The sequence below is a fragment of the Trachurus japonicus genome, chromosome 12, assembly GCF_045865225.1.
Source record: "Trachurus japonicus isolate A0001 chromosome 12, Traja_1.0".
Taxonomy (NCBI): Eukaryota; Metazoa; Chordata; class Actinopteri; order Carangiformes; family Carangidae; genus Trachurus; species Trachurus japonicus.
This window is the reverse complement of record NC_140918.1, coordinates 25,077,900-25,097,005: the sequence shown is the minus strand read 5'-3', so window position 1 is coordinate 25,097,005 and position 19,106 is coordinate 25,077,900. Positions and strand designations below refer to the sequence as shown.

Genomic DNA, 19,106 nt, shown 5'->3' with positions numbered 1-19,106 from the left:
ACTGTTAGCTAACGTTAACTGGTTAATTTATTGTGGTAATATCTTTATGTAAAGAATATGCTCTTCGGGATTTTTTTTCACAAACAATGAAGTGAGTAAAATAATAGGCTACTGAACTGAAAAAATCTTCAAATTAACACGACGACGATTGTGATGGATTGCCTGCTAGCTGGTCATTTAGAAAGGAGTCCACATTTACCTACAAAATATGTGCCAAATTAGATTGAAGTGGCTAATGAATGTTATTTTTTCCAGTATTATCCATGTTGTTTATCAAGACTGCTCTAAACAAGGCTTGTTGTAATGGTGGATGTTTAAAAGGGAGTTCTGCAGGCAGCTGGACAGAGTTCAGCATCTCCAGCACACACCTCCAGCGTCTCAGAGCAGATCATACTGCTTATTGTTTCATGACTTAAACATAATTTTATATACGTATTCATGTGTTCATAATTAATTCTTCAGAATTCTGTGGGTGGTTAATCATATTTTATTATATAATTAGCAAACAAGACAGCAAGTTTGATTTGGTGATCAAATCTTAACATGATGTAGCCTATGGCATTTTTGGCAATTAAGATATTTGCATTGGAGCCTCATGTATATTCAAAGTGCTTGCTGTGGACAAAATTGTTGATGTGTTGAAATTTAAGAGGATAGCCTATATCCTCTTAAAGACCATGTTTTTCAGTTCCTGAGTTGTCTGATATGGTTACAGTAACACATCTCTGTATCCAAATGTTTCAACAAGTTGCTGTACCAAATTATGAGATATAATGACATGATAAAACTAGTAACTAAAATAAGACATTGAACCACCTTTTTAAATAATTAAAATATTGTATTTTTATGTATTTAACAGAATGGATGGCCCAGCAGGAAATACCAAGAAAGAGATGCCCAAAAGAGCGCGAAACCCACCGAAGAAGATGTGTTTTTATGAACCAGACCCCGGCTCACCCAAAGATGACTCAGATGGTAATTCATTTCACTACATGGCTTAGCTAATTTTTGGCATGATTGTCATTTCTAACTTACTATGGACACTATAAAAACCAAAATCTTTGACAGTCTCTGGTCTCTTATCACTTGGATTATTATTATCTATATATTGGAAAACTTCAGCTGCAAACATTGATTTACAGGATTTTTTAAAAAGAAATGTCAAAGGTGAGAGTAACCCCCACTTGAAACTGTATGCATTTTAGTGACAGAATTTTACAACTCTATTGGTCAAATTATCACTACATTTGGGGCTGGGAAATTGATTTAAACATTTTTTATTTAAATAAAATAAAATTCTCATCAGAAAAAGTAGCAACTTTTTTCCAGGATAGGCATGAAAGTGCAAATAGGTCTCTAATTGTTGATACCTACAGAAACTCCGTTGCCGCTTTATTGTAGATTATAGAATTTAATTCTTTAAAATGTATTGACAATGTAGGGTATATGGAGGGTAATGATTCATGACCAGTTATGGTCACTATTCATAAATTATCGTATTATCAAGTTATTGATTAATCATATAGGGTTAAACAAAACCTCAGGGCATCACCTTCCTGAAGCTATGTCCTTGGGAGGCGAAAGGAATCTACTAGGAAGCTGAACATTAATTGTATAATTAAGCAATATCACACGAGAGGGAGTGCTGTTGTACTGTATATCAGCACGGGTGTGATAATCACACCTGTAAATTTAGATTTTGGTACAAAGAAAGCTAGGTTATTAAAATAACACACACACACAACACAATGTAAACAAATAGTACGATCTTAAGTTGTTACAGCCTAACCTGAGCAGCGGTGTCCTGACGTCGGTTCTTCGTCTAGCTTGATGGTAGTTACTTCTTGCTGCACCGTGACTAAGGTTTTAGCAGCTGCTATCTGGCTTTTATCTACAATTTATGTTGGTGGACTTACAGGCGTGTCTGCCTGAGGAAAGGTGTTTCCGTTATCACCCGCTGTCATGTCGCGTAGCGATTTATTTGCACCACTAGATGGCAGTACGAGACCACGAATGAATGAGAGGGTGCAGTTGCATATATCACAGTGTCTGCATGAAAGACAATAAAGCTTAAAGGACAATTCCAGGCAAAAACAACCATAGGCCATATTTTCCAAATATTTTACCTCTAGAATAATGAATGTGCAGATTTTTCTCTCAATGTCTCCTGTTATCTAGCAGATCTCTCTGTCCCCACCTCCTAGCAGCAGCAGAAAATGGAGGTAGTGCGTTCTACCGCCGTTTAGCTATTTGCAACTCACACACCACCCTTTTTATTCCACAGACAACAGCAAATAGTTATACAAACATGCAACCAGGTGTTTGTTTACCTGGAGGAGGCGGACATCTTGGAGAAATTAGTAATAATAAATGCATGCATAGACTCGCGGGAATCTTGTTGATCTCGTTGATAATAAAATGCATACAGTAATCATTAAATAATTAAATAGAATAAAAACAAAGTGAAAAGATAGAATACAGAGTGCATGATTCAAATCAAATACATTGTTATTGTAAAGTGTCGCATGAGTGAAGAAGTGTGAAGCAAATGCAAAAAGAATAAAGTTAATGCTAGTTGAAGGCTAATGTGAAGAGATTAATTTGTATCACTTCTAAGTCTAAGAGGATTAGAATTGAGACCAATAAGATATAGTAGCATGTTTAAGATGGATTTTTAACCTGTACTGGTTTACTCAAAATCTCCTATATTTACTCTGTTCATTTTCAGGACTTTTTGTATTTTTGAGTTTTTTACTGCAGAGGAGTGCCGAAATGCTGTGGCCTTTGGGAAGCACGGGAAGGTGCCAGATGGGAAGACAGTCCTGGATAAGTTCAAAGTCAATGGGATTCTAAGTAAGTACATTGCTCATTGTTAACAATTTATGGAAATATGGAAAGGTTGTGGAAATCCATCAGTAAAAATACATAACATAAAGAAGCACAAATTATTTTCAAAAATGAATTTGTTGTAATTCTACTTTTAATTTCTAGTTTGGTTTCCCCTCTTTTTTCTGACCCTTCTCACATTCATCACAATATCTGGCCAAATTTGGCATAATTTCTGAAGTGTTGGAACCCCATGTATCACAAAGCTACATTTAATGTTTTGATTGTTTCAGTGACCTCACAGTTTTGCTGAATTTCCTCGTGTGAACCATAGAGATATTTCAATGTGAATTATGTGACATCTGGATTAAAAAAAACTCTCAATACTGTCATTGTAACTGCTGTTACATTATGCCATTTGTAATTTGTGCTTTCTTTTCTCTGTTTTTTTTCTTCTTGCAGCTTACATCATGCGCTGTAGTACCCTGGATGGATGGACACCGGTGGGGAAAAGTAAGGTAAAAAAAGCCTTCATAAACAAATGCCGCATCAGGGCCACAGCACTGTAAAGCATTGCAACCTTCGTTGAAATGTCCATGTTCAAAAAAAGGCCCTTTTAAATGTTTTAAATGCTGTGCAATGTTGTGCAATGTGCACTGTAAAGTTATGTCATGATTACAGCTACTTGAAACACAGCATCAGGGCCACAACACTGTAAAGTATTGGATGTGGCATACTGATAGACATTTGTTGAAACAACCATGTTCAAAAAAAGCCCCTGTATACAAATGCTGCATGAGGGCCTTAAAGTGATAGTTCACCCAAGATTGAAAATTCACTCATTATCTACTCACCCTCATGTGGACTAAGGGCTGGGAGAAGTTTCAGAGTCCTCCGTGGCTTCTCTGAGTTACAGGGGGTCTCGGCGTAGCAGTGCATGTCCATATAACAGTTGAAAAAGGGATACCAACTGTCTTCGTAACAAAAAGACACACCAAAGAACATCCAAATACCTCCATGCTGCTCGTATGTAATGTCCGTCTTGTATTGAAGCCCCAAAATGCGAAACTGTCCCAAAAAGTATTAAATAAGTCTATATTTCAAGCTCGTTTTGTAGCGGAAGCGTCTCGAAGCTCCTCTTCCCTGTTTGTCAAATTTGGACAAATCAGGGTCTGTCCTCTTTCCAGGGAAGAGGAGCTTCGAGAAGCTTCCGCTACAAAACGAGCTTGAAATATAGACTTATTTAATTTTTTTCGGGACAATTTCGCATTTCGGGGCTTCAATATAAGACGGACATTACATACGAGCAGCATGGAGGTATTTGGGTGTTTTTTGATTTGTCTTTTTGTTACGAAGACAGTTGGTATCCATTTGCAACCGTCATATGGACATGCACTGCTATTCTGAGACCCCCTGTAACTCAGAAAAGCCACGGAGGACTCTGAAATTTCAATCTTTAAGGCCCTCATGCAGCATTTGTATACAGGGGCTTTTTTTGAACATGGTTGTTTCAACAAATGTCTATCAGTATGCCACATCCAATACTTTACAGTGTTGTGGCCCTGATGCTGTGTTTCAAGTAGCTGTAATAATAACATAACTTTACAGTGCACAATTTCAATTTTGGGTGAACTATCCCTTTAAAGTTGTAAAATGTTGTGCAATGTGCACTGTAAAGTTATGTCATTATTACAGCTACTTGAAACACAGCATCAGGGCCACAACACTGTAAAGTATGGGATGTGGCATACTGATAGACATTGTTGAAATATCCATGTTAAAAAAAAGGCCCTTTTAAATGTTGTTCAATGTGCACTGTAAAGTTATGTCATTATTACAGCTACTTGAAACACAGCATCAGGGCCACAACACTGTAAAGTATGGGATGTGGCATACTGATAGACATTTGTTGAAACAACCATGTTCAAAAAAAGCCCCTGTATACAAATGCTGCCTGTATTAATGTTGTTACAGCTACTTGAAATACTCACAATACTATACTTTGAATAAAGATTACTCATTGCAAAAGGGAAATCAATTTGTCTGTCAGCTCATTTGCTATAGAATTATAAAGCCTGGCCGTTGGTGGGTATATATATATATGTATATGTATATGTATATGTGTATGTGCTTCAGAATGTTTAGTTGCTGCAGTATTTGTAAGGTGTGTGTGCGTGTGCGCCATATTGCTCCATTGTAGCTCCAGTATTGCTCCATTGTAGCTCCAGTATTGCTCCATTGTAGCTCCAGTATTGCTCATTTTCTTCTCCAAGGAGAAATAAAGGAGCCATTAAAAACACTGACTTGAGATTAGCAAGGTATCTCCCTTAAGTCTCAAGTATGACTCCCTCTAATTACTCTGTCTCACCTATTGCTCCTAGTGAATTTTAGGAGAAACATATGAGAAACATTTGAGTCAAAATAGAAACTAAAATGAGGCTGAGATGAGAATCTCAAATTTGTCTCCGGAGCTACAGAAGAGCAAGCTTTGAGCAGTAAATTTTTCCTCTGGGGCCCTCGCTGCCATGTGAAGTGTGTGGGGACAGGGGGCACACTACTCGTTTTCATTGTCGGTCCAACCATCTCTGTTTCCTCTGTTATGCTTCTGGCCACACACGTGCTGATTGTCCGAAATCAGTGATTCCTCGGCCAGCAGGTGGTGCTGCCACTCAACCCACCACCCAGCAAGAGGGAAACTAGTGGGCCAACATTTTGAGGGGGCAGGTGTTGGGCCAGTAATCAAACCCCTTAGCACGACAAGTGAGGATTTGGAATCTGTTTATGAGAGTGTATGTGAGGAGCTAAAACTAAAGAGTAAAGTCATATTACAGAACACACAGAGGGTCGCCCCTCACGACGGGCTCTTTCATGCTAAAGTTCTGATTGGTAACAAAGTGGAGGTGGATGCTATGCTCGACAGCGGCTCAATGGCATGCAGCTTGAGTTCCAGAGTATTGCGACGACTGTCACAAGAGGGAGTGATGAAGAGCCCCTCTCTGGCGCCCACAGATGTGGTCTTGGTTGGTTGTGGGGGATCACGGACCAATCCTTTGGGAGTTTGTGACCTGGAAATTGAGCTGTTCGGCTTCCCAGTGATTGTCCCGACGTTGGTGGTCGCTACGCAAAATGACGATCTCATTGTGGGGAGTAACCTTCTGAAATACCTGATTCGACGTTTGAAGTCATCAAAGGATGTTTTAAGCCGCACACTTGCATCTGACCACAGTGAAGATGAGCAACGCAGTTTGCTGAGCCTGTTGGCTAATGTGGAGGTGTGGTCTGGCAGTGACATCCCCAACAAGGTGGGAACAGTAAAGATAAAGAAGTCTGTGACTCTTGATCCTCTAAGTGAGCATTTGGTTTGGGCTCGGCTTCAGACTGTTGGCAACATCTCAGTCGGCAGTGCTGTCATCATGGAGCCTACTACTGCCAGGTCACGTCCACAGTCTGTGTTGATCGGGAGGACCGTGGCATTGCTTCATGGTGATGGTTGGCTCCCCCTAAAAGTGATAAATCCTTCTGATAAGCCTGTGACACTGAAACGAAACGCTAAGCTTGCCGATGTTTATCCTTGTGTAGAGTTGGAAGACTTTGACCGCTCGGATATGTATGACAGTGCACAGTGTGTTGTCCAGCAACAGGTGCAGGAGCCAGGTGATGCTGTGACTGACGATGGGAAAGACTCTCACCTCACGTCTGATGATTCAAGCCTCCCAGACTGTCATGACGGGAATGGAGGTCCCAGAGGGCCTCATGATGGACCAACCTCAATTTTACATGACCTGGGGTTGGCTGATATTGATGTAGATTCTTGTGATGTGTCTCCCGCTTGCAAAGAGAAAATTGTCCAGCTGTTAGCTCAGTACCAGTCCATCTTTTCCAGACATAAATTGGACTGTGGAAAGGCCGGATTAGACTCAGTGATGACAGACCCTTTCGGTTGCCATACCGACGCATTGCACCCAACCAGTACGAGAAACTCAGGCAAGTGTTGAATGAGATGGAGGAACGAGAGATCATAAGAAAGTCCGGCAGCGACTTTGCTTCGCCTTTGGTCCTCATTTGGAAAAAGTCAGGGGACTTGAGACTCTGTACCGATTTTCGTTGGATCAATGCCCGCACCATCAAGGACGCTCATCCATTACCCCATCAGGCTGATGCTCTGGCAGCCCTGGGTGGCAATGCCTTTTTCTCTACCATGGACCTCACGTCTGGTTACTACAATGTTGAGGTTCATGAAGATGATAAGAGATACACGGCTTTTACATCACCATTCAGGTTATATGAATATAACCGCCTACCACAGGGTCTGTGCAATAGCCCTGCAACTTTCATGCGGATGATGCTGTCTATCTTTGGGGACCAGAATTTTCTGAGTCTCCTTTGCTACTTGGATGATGTTCTGGTGTTTGCTCCGACCGAGGATCTGGCCTTAGAGTGTCTGGAAATGGTTTTTGCCCGTCTTCAGGAGCACAACTTGAAACTTGATCCAAAGAAATGTCATATTTTGCAAAAATCTGTAAGGTTCCTTGGCCATATTGTGAGTGGGGAGGGCATCGCTACGGACCCCGAAAAGGTGCGGTCCATTACGGCCCTATCTGAAGAGGACCTTATGGAAGACGGGACAGGAGTTCCTTCGCAGCGAAAGATACGATCTTTTCTGGGAATGGTGGTTTTCTACCAGCAGTTCATTGAGGGTTTTTCCTCAATAGCTAAACCGCTGTTCGGTCTAACATCTGGACCTAAAGCTCCTCATCAAAAGAGAAGGAAGTGTCGCCCTCTCCAGCGGACGCTGGTGGCCGCTGATTGGACAGAAGAGTGCAGACAGGCCTTTCATCTGTTGAAGCGAGCTCTGCTGGATCAAGTTGTCTTGGCTCACCCAAATTTCGGGGAACCTTTCCTCCTTTCAGTGGATGCATCTAGCAACGGCCTTGGAGCCGTCCTGCCGCAGGTGCCAGAAGGGGGCACAGTAGCACGGCCGATTGCCTTTGCTAGCAAGTCACTCTCGTATGCACAATCTAGGTACCCGGCACACAGGCTTGAGTTCTTTGCGATGAAATGGGCGGTCTGCGATAAATTCCATCATTGGCTGAGGGGACACCCGTTTACTGTGTGGACGGATAATAATCCATTAACATATATCCTGTCCAAAGCTAAACTTGATGCGTGCTAACAGAGGTGGGTCGCCAAGCTGGCACCATACCAATTTAGCATCAAATACATCCAGGGTCCCAAGAACATTGTCGCAGACGCCCTGAGCAGGGAGCCCTTTGTTCACTCAAGTGCGCTGCACCGCTTAACGAGAGTGCCCTATAAGACATTGTTGGCCGAAGCTGATGCTGTTTGTAATGACCAGGTGCAAGATGTTTTTCGGTGGTCTACTCACCCGTTTGAGAAGAACTCTGTTGAAGGGCCTTCTGTCGTCTGCCAGTGTGCTGTTGTTGTCCGGCCTGGAGCTCTGTCTAGTCAGGAAGTGGCAGCTGTTCTGCAGTCACACAAATTGCAGGAAGGTTCAGTGACGTCCCATGCATTGTTGATGGATAAGCAGAGAGCCGACACAGTACTAAACAGAGTGATCTTCTTTGTGGAAAGGGGGCGAAGACCATCTAGGAGGGAGCGTGCTTTGGAACCAGCTGGTGTTTTACATCTGCTCAAGAGTTGGGATAAGCTTTGCATGCAGAAGGGCGTGCTGTATCGTGAATCAAAGAGCCCTGTTACAAAGACCAAGTCTTACCTGTATGTGGTACCATCTTCTCTGAAAGCAGTTGTGTTGGACGGGGTCCACGATGAAGCTGGTCACCAGGGCCAACAACGGACCCTGTACCTTGCAAGACAACGCTTCTTCTGGGCGGGCCTAGAGAAGGACGTAAGAGAGCATGTGAAAATCTGTAAGCGCTGTGTGCTAAGCAAAACTCCCGAACCGGAAGCAAGGGCACCGCTGGAGAACATTGTGACGTCAGAACCTCTCGAACTTGTTTGCATTGATTTTTGGTGTGCGGAGGATTCTAAGAGCCGGTCATTGGATGTGCTCGTAGTCACAGACCATTTCACAAAAATGGCTAACGCTTTTCTGTGCCCTAACCAATCTGCCAAAGCTGTAGCCCACCAGTTGTGGCTAGGGGTGTAACGGTACACAAAAGTCACGGTTCGGTACGTACCTCGGTTCAGGGGTCACGGTTCGGTACGGTTTTGGTACAACAGACACTAATTGAATGTAAAACTAAAATCTGTCTTGTGTTATAAAAGAAAAAAGAATACAAAATAAAACAAGTGCATTAGGAGTGTTATAATGCCATTCATTAATTCTAGAGGGAAAAAAACGTGCACTTGACAACTGGCAACTATTATTCGAATTATTAGGGCCCGAGCGGCGACTGCAAGTCGCCCAGCGAAAGCCCTATTGTAATTGCTGTGTTTATTATTATTAGGGCCCGAGCGGCGACTGCAAGTCGCCCAGCGAAAGCCCTATTGTTATTGCTCTGTTTATTATTATTCTTTCTTTCATTCTTTTTCTCTCAAAAGGATCGCATTTTTGGGGGCTTCAACATGCCCCAAAACGCGTGAATTTTGGCATGCACATCAGGACTCGCGAAAAATTTGATATTTTAAAGACTTTGGAAATGGGCGTGGTCAAATGGCTGAATAGCGCCCCCTAGAAAATTTCAAAACATCAGCCCCTCCTTTGCGTTTCACCTACATGCATGAAATTTGGTGGGCCTATAGAACATGGCAAGACGCACAAAAAAGCCTCTTAATGTCATGGTGAAATCACAACAGGAAGTCGGCCATTTTGATTTGAACTTTTGACCTGTTTGATCTAACTCCTCCTACAGATTTTGCCCGATTGACTTCAAATTGGCTAGAGACCATCGGGATGCCACTCTGATCAAAAGTTGTGCTCCGCAGGTCTCTAGGTCAAAGGGCGTGGCTTCTGGGGCCTTGAGGATTTTGGCGACTTTTCGTTTGCTCGCCATTTCACCTTCGAACAGCTCTAACGCCCACATACTTTATCTGATCAACTTCAAACTTGCTGGACATGATAATGGCTCCGCCCTGAACGTCCAGATATATTAATTTCCTACGTCACTCATAGCGCCCCCCGGTGGTAACAGGAAGTGGCCAGGTTTTCCTTTAACGTGTACTGATGGCACATAGTTGACCCCATCAACTTCATTCCACTTCTAAAACATGCAGACTAAGGTGGTGAAGCTACATCATGAACGCTGTGAAGCTACAAGTAATGGCGACCGTGTGGCGACGCGGCAACCATTCCTCGCCATGAAAATACGTTTGGCTTTTTGATGGCTTTAATGAACTCGTATCATCATGAAAATTGGTACACAGGTCCAGGGGTCACGACCTCAATGTCTCCATATGCTCATAGGCGATCTCACTCGTGTTGCCCCCTAGTGGAAACAGGAAGTGCCATATTTTACATCAACATTGTCCAATTTCCACGAAACTTCACATGTGTGATGAGGGACTGACCCTGAACACACCTGCACGCATCCCATTACTGCCCCCTGCTGAATGAACCATTAACTGCTTATAACTCCCTCATGCTTTGTCCGATTCACTCCAAACTTCACATGAGTGATGAGGGGCCGCCCCTGAATGCACCCACCTACAACTGCTTAGCCCCACCTGGTGGATGAACAAAACATTGCAGCCCCGACATGCCACAGGCCCCGCGGTCGCATGGGTGAGCGAGGGCCCGTCATCGCCGCTTGCGGCTTTAATTCTTTCATTCTTTTTCTCTCAAAAGGATCGCATTTTTGGGGGCTTCAACATGCCCCAAAACGCGTAAATTTTGGCATGCACATCAGGCCTCGCAAAAAATTTTATATTTTAAAGTCGTTGGGAATGGGCGTGGTCAAATGGCTAAATAGCGCCCCCTAGAAAATTTCAAAACATCAGCCCCGCCTTTGTGTTTCACCTAGACGCATGAAATTTGGTGGGCTTATAGAACATGGCAAGACACACAAAAAAGCCTCTTAATGTCATGGTGAAATCACAACAGGAAGTCGGCCATTTTGATTTGAACTTTTGACCTGTTTGATCTAACTCCTCCTACAGATTTCGTCCGATTGACTTCAAATTGGCTAGAGACCACCGAGATGCCACTCTGATCAAAAGTTGTGCTCCGCAGGTCTCTAGGTCAAAGGGCGTGGCTTCTGGGGCCTTGAGGATTTTGGCGACTTTTTGTTTGCTCGCCATTTCACCTTCGAACAGCTCTCACGCCCACATACTTTATCTGATCAACTTCAAACTTGCTGGACATGATGACGGCTCCGCCCTGAACGTCCCAATATATTAATTTCCTACGTCACTCATAGCGCCCCCCGGTGGTAACAGGAAGTGGCCAGGTTTTCCTTTAACGTGTACTGATGGCACATAGTTGACCCCATCAACTTCATTCCACTTCTAAAACATGCAGACTAAGGTGGTGAAGCTACATCATGAACGCTGTGAAGCTACAAGTAATGGCGTCCGTGTGGCGACGCCGCGACCATTCCTCGCCATGACAATACGTTTGGCTTTATGATGGCTTTAATGAACTCGTATCATCATGAAAATTGGTACACAGGTCCAGGGTCACGACCTCAACGTCTCCATATGCTCATAGGCGATCTCACTCATGTCGCCCCCTAATGGAAACAGGAAGTGCCTATTTTACATCAACATTGTCCGATTTCCACGAAACTTCACATGTGTGATGAGGGACTGACCCTGAACACAGCTGCACGCTTCCCATTACTGCCCCCTGGTGGATGAACCATTAACTGCTCATAACTCCCTCATGCTTTGTCTGATTCACTCCAAACTTCACATGAGTGATGAGGGGCCGCCCCTGAACGCACCCACCCACAACTGCTTAGCGCCACCTGCGGTCGCATGGGTGAGCGAGGGCCCGTCATCGCCGCTTGCGGCTTTAATTAAATTATTATTATTATTAAAAAAATATTATTACAAAAACAAAACAATAAACTGACATCAATGTTGGTTTACACAGTTAAATTAGACTAGCAGTTACTTTGGTGATGTTTCTGGTCCTGCCTGTGTTCATAAAACATATTAGGCAGCTACACGCACATCCCCCAAAAAACTGAAGACTAGGTGCTGGACCACCAAGAAAGACACAGGTAAGGAAAAAAGGAGACCGCACACTAGTTCAAAGCTCCCGTGACAGTTTAATGTCACTCACACGTTTCGGGCGTCAGCCCTTCATCAGACAATGTGTCTGATTATATATAGTGTGCGGTCTCCTTTTCTCCTCACCTGTCTGTGTTCATGTCAAGAGGCTTAAAAGCTGCGGGATAAGTTGTTGCACACAACTTGTCTTTTTACTTGCACCAGTGATTGACATATCGGGTTGAACATGCGCTACGTGTTTGATGCGTTTCTAGCGACTCACCGCGCATCCGTGAAACATTGCCGACGGACTTTGTCCGGTGGACCAGTCGCGAGCATGGATGTATTATGGTCGCGAGCCGCCGCCGCCGCCGCCGTTTGTTTCATTGAGAAGCCACAGTGACATGAATGAAGCAGACAGCTCTCCTCCTCTAACTTCACTCTCTCGTCACTTCTCTTCTCCGTCTGCTATGGCGGCTGCAGGCAGCTTCGAGGCTCATTACCGCCACCTGGATTCGAGTGAGGACTCAACTTTTTTTTTTTTTTTTTTTTTTAATATTCATTCAGACGTATTCGTCGTGTGACTGTGTGCACCGAACCGTGACCCCCGTACCGTGACGGCACGGGACGAATACATATACCGTTACACCCCTAGTTGTGGCACAACTTCTTTTGTGTTTATGGGTTTCCAAAGCGCATTCATTCAGATAGGGGGGCTAACTTCGAGAGTGCCCTTATTGCTGATCTTTTGAGGATTGCCGGTGTTCAGAAATCCCACACGACGCCGTATCATCCGATGGGCAATGGCTCATGTGAGAGAATGAACAGGACGTTAGGAAACATGATTCGGGCCTTGCCCCCAAGGTCGAAGCACAGGTGGCCTCAGGCACTGAAATCTCTCACATTTTCCTACAACTGCACCATCCACGAGACCACAGGGTACGCTCCGTTTCTCCTGATGTTTGGAAGGACGCCTAGGCTGCCCATTGACCTAGCTTTCAGCTCTGTCCTGAACGTCCCTGAGGTCGTGAGCTATGATGAGTATGTTCAGTTTCTGAAGCGGGGTCTGAAGGAAGCTATGGGAGTTGCACAAGCTTCGGCTTCCAAACAGTTAAAGAGACATGCTGAACTGTACAACCGGAAAGTCCGAGGAGCTCCAGTTGAGGTCGGAGATCGTGTATTGTTGGCCAACAAGGGGGAACGTGGTAAGCGCAAGCTTGCTGACCGTTGGGAGGATGCCATTTACCTTGTCATTGGGGTGAATGTTGACAGTCACACCTTTAAGGTTCAGCATAGCGTGACTGGTAATGTGAAAACAGTTCATCGCAACCTGATAACACCGGTCAACTTTCTGCCCTTACCTGACACAGTTTCTGCAGCAGTGGCCTCCGCAAAGCTGATGTCTCTGGTAAGTTGTTCAAATGGTTCCAGGAGGTTGGTCGTCTTCTCCAGAATCCCCCATTGAGTTGCATTCAGTGTTGCAGGGAGTTCATAATCTGCAGCATATGCACTCAATGCCCTCTTCTGCTCCACCAGGCTTTGCATCATATAATAGGTGGAATTCCACCTGGTGGATACATCCTGTTGCAGCTTTTTCACAGGCATGTTGAGTTCTTTTTGTATGTCTTCAAAACGACAGCAAGCCAGCGGTGAGTGTTTGAAGTGGCCTACCACACGTCTACCCACAGCCAGGGCATCTGCTATGCTGCGTTGAGACAGGGCACCTCCGTTCACTGCCAACTGCAAGGTGTGTGCCATGCAGGGCAGACTTTGCACACCAAACTCCGACGTAGCTTTAGCCATATTGCGTGCGTTGTCCCGTACTATTACATGCACCCTCTCCTTAGAGATTTTCCATGTCTCAAACATCTTTTCAAAAGCACACGTGATCGCTTGTGCCGTGTGAGACCCACGGCACTCTTGAGAATGAAGCACAGCCTTGACGAGCTTAAAGTCCGAATCTAGCCATTGAGCAGTCAAGCTCAGCATGCTAACCTGGCTAACGCTTGAAGACCAGATATCTGTCGTGAAGCTAATGGCTACAGCATCAGAAATGAGCTTCTCGACGTGTGCATAAACAACACTGTACAACTCGGGGAGGCAAACATCTGAGAAATACTTGCGATTGGGCATGGCAAAGCGTGGCTCGAGGAACTCCACAAGTTTGCTGAAGCCGGCGTCTTGCACGACGGAAAACGGCTGATTATCCAGGGCAATGCATTCCATGATTTTTTGGCTGATAGCTTTCGCCCTTGGGTGTTCCTTGTTGTATTTCACTTTTTTTTCTGCTGACTCTTTGAGCGACAGTTGTGTTGTTTTCTTCAGGGAGTCCTTTCCTCGTTGTTGTTTTGCCTTACTTTGCTGCAAAAACGCTTCGTGTGCCTCGGGGTGGTTCTTCTTGATGTGAGAGATTAAATTTGAAGTGTTGAATGATGAAGCCTTGGCCCCCCCTCGCATGGCATGCGCCTCACAGTCTTTACAAATTGCAAATCTCGTATCCGCAGGTGAAACGTTAAAAAAATTCCAGACCGCAGACATTTTGTGTAGCAACGAGCGAGCAACCTGTTAGCCACACTAGCCACACTCTTCTGCTGTTGTTTTGGTTCTGGGTGCGGTTTGATGATGTCATCAATTGCGTGCAGGTAAATGTCAGGACCCAACAAGCAGCAGCAGCGGCAGCAGCAGGCAGCAGCACAACACAGGCATTATGTAATCGGTTTTCATTATCGGTGGAAAAACCGATAACGATATGAACAGATATTACAAAAATAGGCTAATATCGGCCGATATTATCGGACGGCCGATATTATCGGACATCCCTACATAAAACCATAATTTCTTTTCACAGCCAACGTCATAGCCTACACTGAGGGGTTTGTGGTTTCTTTACTGCAACAAGGTCGACATCATTCATTCTTTTATGCTGGAAACTTAAGCCCCCAGTTTGAATTTGCACGGAGCTTCACGGCTTGGCATATAAAGGCTGCATCTCCCGGTTTCATTAAGTCGCTATCATTTTCCGTTCCGGAGAAAAGAGATAAAGAGTAACGTTAGCCAGACAGCATTACCCCGACTTCTTCAACAACATGTAACAAACGTTAACTTGTAGGTTAACTAAAACGTAGGTTTGCTCAGTGAGCAGAACAGTTTAAGTTAACTCTTTGAGTGCCAGACCTTTTATAAAATGGTCAGTGCCATGTGCCAGCGTTTCGGGGCATTTTGAGTAATATTTTAAGACCAAGAAAATATTTTGTATTATGACTCTGAAAACACAAAATAGCTCAAAGGAAAGAGGAGACTCTCTATTTAACTAGGGAAAAAAACATTTGTTTGTACCTTGTTCCATTCTTAATTTATCTTAAGTTGAATAGAGCCTGGTTGCACCAAAAAGACCACTTTTTTTCTAGAAAGCTGAGAAAAATGCATTTTTGTGAAAGAGAGTCTCTCAAGAAAAACAGTGATTTATCCGTTTTAATTTAGGCTTCAAAAACATGTAAGACATCTGAAAATTTCATTTCACATGTTTTTTCATTGTACAAAAAAAAAAAAAACTAAAATACAACAAGTAGGAGTCTTACTCTGCAGAGTGATGCCTGCTCTCCTACTCCTCCTGCAGTTGCTGCCCCCTCACCCTCTCCTAACCCCCTCCTCCCCCCTCCCCTCCCCTCCCCTCCTTCTCCTCCTGCTGCTTCTCCTCGTCTCTGAAGTAGGGACGGAGACGTCGTGGCGTCTTCAGCCTCTCTGCTGGACGCGGCCGCGGCAGCGACTCACCGATCGCACTCGTCTTCTCCTTCCTCTTCACTTCTTGCTCTGATCTACAGTCTTCTTCGTTCTACACATCCCAGAAGCCCCAAAATTACTCACAGTGTGCGCAACAGCGTCCCCATTTACCAGCCGCAGAAAAGTGCATTTGACGTATATATACGTCAATGGCACTCAAGCGTTGGATTTTGATTGACGTATATATACGTCAATGGCACTCAATGAGTTAACGTTAAGCCGACAGCAACCTTACCTGCTCACCTTTTCTCGTCTCGACCTACTTCCGTTTTACTTAGACTTTTTTCTCATAAAATTATGACTTTATTCTCATAAATTACGACTTTATTCTCGTAAATTACGACTTTATTCTCATAAATTACGACTTTATTCTCGTAAATTACGACTTTATTCTCGTAAATTACGACTTTATTCTCATAAATTACGACTTTATTCTCGAAGTTTGTGATTTTTTTTCCCTTAAATGTGGCCCTAATACTCCGTCGTAGTTAAACGGCTCTGGCAAATATAAGTTTTTTGACTTCATTAAAATACCCCTTGGCCATAAAAAAAAAATGCTGGTGATGATGATGATGAACATGAGGACATTTTGATGAATGAGGAAGGCTGAATGTGATAATGATGATGGTGATGAGGATGATAGTGAGAGCGAGGATGCATATATACTAATCATGATCATGATGACACTGGGATGTTGACAACCATGACAACAACGATGATCAAGAAGCTGAATGTGCATGATGTGTAATGGTGTGATGAATTATAAATTTAATCATAATGATGATGATAAAGACAGTGATGGTAATAAATAATAATTCTGTCAGTGAGGATGCTGTTGAAGATCTCATGACACTGTGAAGACTATGAGGAGTTACTTTGTAAAATAACAAAGCTTAAAAAGGTGAGGAAGCAAGATTATAACAGTGATGTTGTTGGTGATGATGATGATGATGATGATGATGATGATGATGATGATGATGATGATGATGATGATGATGATGATGAGGTTGACAGTGCCAGGGGTGATGATGCACTGGTGCTGGGGATGTTGATAATGACATGGATGGTGATGTGATTGTGATAATGTGATATATGGAGGAAGATGATGCCAAGGAGGATGAAGAAGAGGAAGATAATGATGCTGGTGATCACTGATGACTGTAGTAGTGATGGTGACACTGACAATGAAGAGAGGGACGATGACAGTGATGATGATGATGATGTCATGCTGTGATTGATATTAATAATTAGATAATAAAATCAGGCCTATTTTTTAGGCCTTTTCTCGAAAATTGCATATCCATAATAAAATGAGTGTATCTCTGCAACCACAAGGTATATTTGAATACTTTTGGTGTCATAGTAAAGGGGAAAAAATGAGGAATTGCTGAGATGTGTAAATTTCAGTATATCTGTTACTGGTGAAGAGTAAATGAAGATGACACACAGAAAAAAATTAATAAAAATTAATATTCGCCTAAAAAAAATCATATTTTTGATGAGTGCCCTTTAGAATAATGCTGATGAAGCTCAAACTCTCTATAAAATCATTGTACAACATGTGAACATTGTCTCTGCAGTGGTTGATTCTGATTAATTGAAGCAGGACAAAATTATTGAGATTTTACTACAAAATATCCAGGCGAACTTTCCAAAATGTCCATTTTTGGCACAGCTTGGAACCACCTGCTACTATAAACTATTGTTTAATCTTTATTTTCACACAATTTGGATAAACTAACTGAAAATAAATCTACTGGAACCGATTGTAAATAACTAAAATAGTGGATTCAGTCTCTCTGCGTACTGCTGCACTCTCAGAGCAGCTTGTTTGGGTGGGTTTGGCTTTCAGCCTCTATCTCTGCAGCGCAGTGGTCGATTCGAGTGAGGGGCGGCTCATTTTAACCAATAGAGAGAGAGGAATGACGCTAGACCCAGGTCGATGTGATTGGCCGCACTGGCAGCCATGTGCCAGCCATGAACCAGTCAGATCAGCAGATCCACGTGCAGGCCAACGTGGGGTTGTATGCGCGCGCACCAGGCTTCCGTGTAGGGTCCTAGCGCCGCCGGGTTTCGGCCCGGCTGATTCAGATGTAAACACTAGGCAGAGTTCAACTGGAAATATTGTGGATTTACCCATAACACAACCTTTTCACGGCAAAACAGCAAAGGTAAGAGCAAATGTACGACCATGTTTTGGCCATGCAGTGTCTGTTTTTGCTCGACTTTGCTGGTTGTTGTCTTCTCCCTCTGCCGTGCTGCTGCTAGCTGCTGTGTTAGCAGCTGTTGTTGGGGGACGCCCCGATGTTCACGTTCAGATGAGCGGTCGCTGATGTGTTTTGCATAATGTACAGTTGTATACGAGCCAGAAATGTGGCGACTGGGTCCACACAGAGGTGCTTTATGAAGTTTGATGTCTAGTTGTTTGTTTGAGTAGTGTTTGGGCTGTGTTTGGGTCATATAAACATGGTTTTTACACGTTGTAGCCCAGCTTCTGCTGTTTAATTTGACATATAATATGACCATATTCTTTCATAATCAGTGCACTGGGGGCTCTGTTATTGTTATGCATGTCTTCAAGTCCCCCATATGGGGGACTCTGGATTTTGAGGATGAAGATGATGCGATCAGGTGACAACCACAGTGTGTTGTGGATGGCAGCAGAGAGAATCAGATGTAAATCTATTCATGAGCTCTTAATGTGAAGAGCTAATGTGGCCGGTTGTGTCTGAGTGCAGAGCCACAGCTTTAGTCCAGTGATTGGACTTTGTTTTTGTGTTTGTGTGTGTGTGTGTGTGTGTGTGTGTGTGTGTGTGTGTGTGTGTGTGTGTGTGTGTGTGTGTGTGTGTGTGTGTGTGTGTGTGTGTGTGCGTGTGTGTGTGTGTGTGTGTGACTAAAGACTACTGGGGAGCTGTTGAGTGCTCTTTGACTGACTATCCACTGTTAAACCACACTGTTATGCAGAAGACTGTTCATCACATCCTGCTCAGTGCAATCGCCCTCAAACGGCTGTAAGTACAACAAGAGTGATGGTGAGGAAAGGCAGGAGGATTATGGAATCACATAACTGACTTTAAAATGAATGAGATAGTTTGAAAAGTAATAAGACAATTTAATTAGATTAATAAGAAATTGCAACATTTAATTTATTAATTTCTAAAATCAGATTTTAAAATTAGTTAACAATTCTATCATCCTAGATGGTAACACATTATAATGTGTTGTCTGTTGGTACTGATTATGTAAAAACAGTTTAAAAAGAGAAACAAGAAGAGAGAAACAGTTGTTTGTGCCAGAGGAAAGGAGGAAGCCCAGAGAGACAAGGAAATAAAAACAAACACAGAAACACATGGTGTTGTGGAGGCAAA

The 19,106-nt window shown here is 43.4% G+C and overlaps 1 long non-coding RNA gene across 1 annotated transcript; it reads left to right on the top strand.

Annotated features, from left to right (window-relative positions):
* Positions 1 to 857: 857 nt before the first annotated feature.
* Positions 858 to 3,333, top strand: LOC146977588 (uncharacterized). Its single transcript, XR_015037211.1, has 3 exons — positions 858 to 975; positions 2,729 to 2,853; positions 3,289 to 3,333. It is a non-coding gene; the product is annotated as an uncharacterized LOC146977588 (long non-coding RNA).
* The last annotated feature ends 15,773 nt before the right edge of the window (positions 3,334 to 19,106 follow it).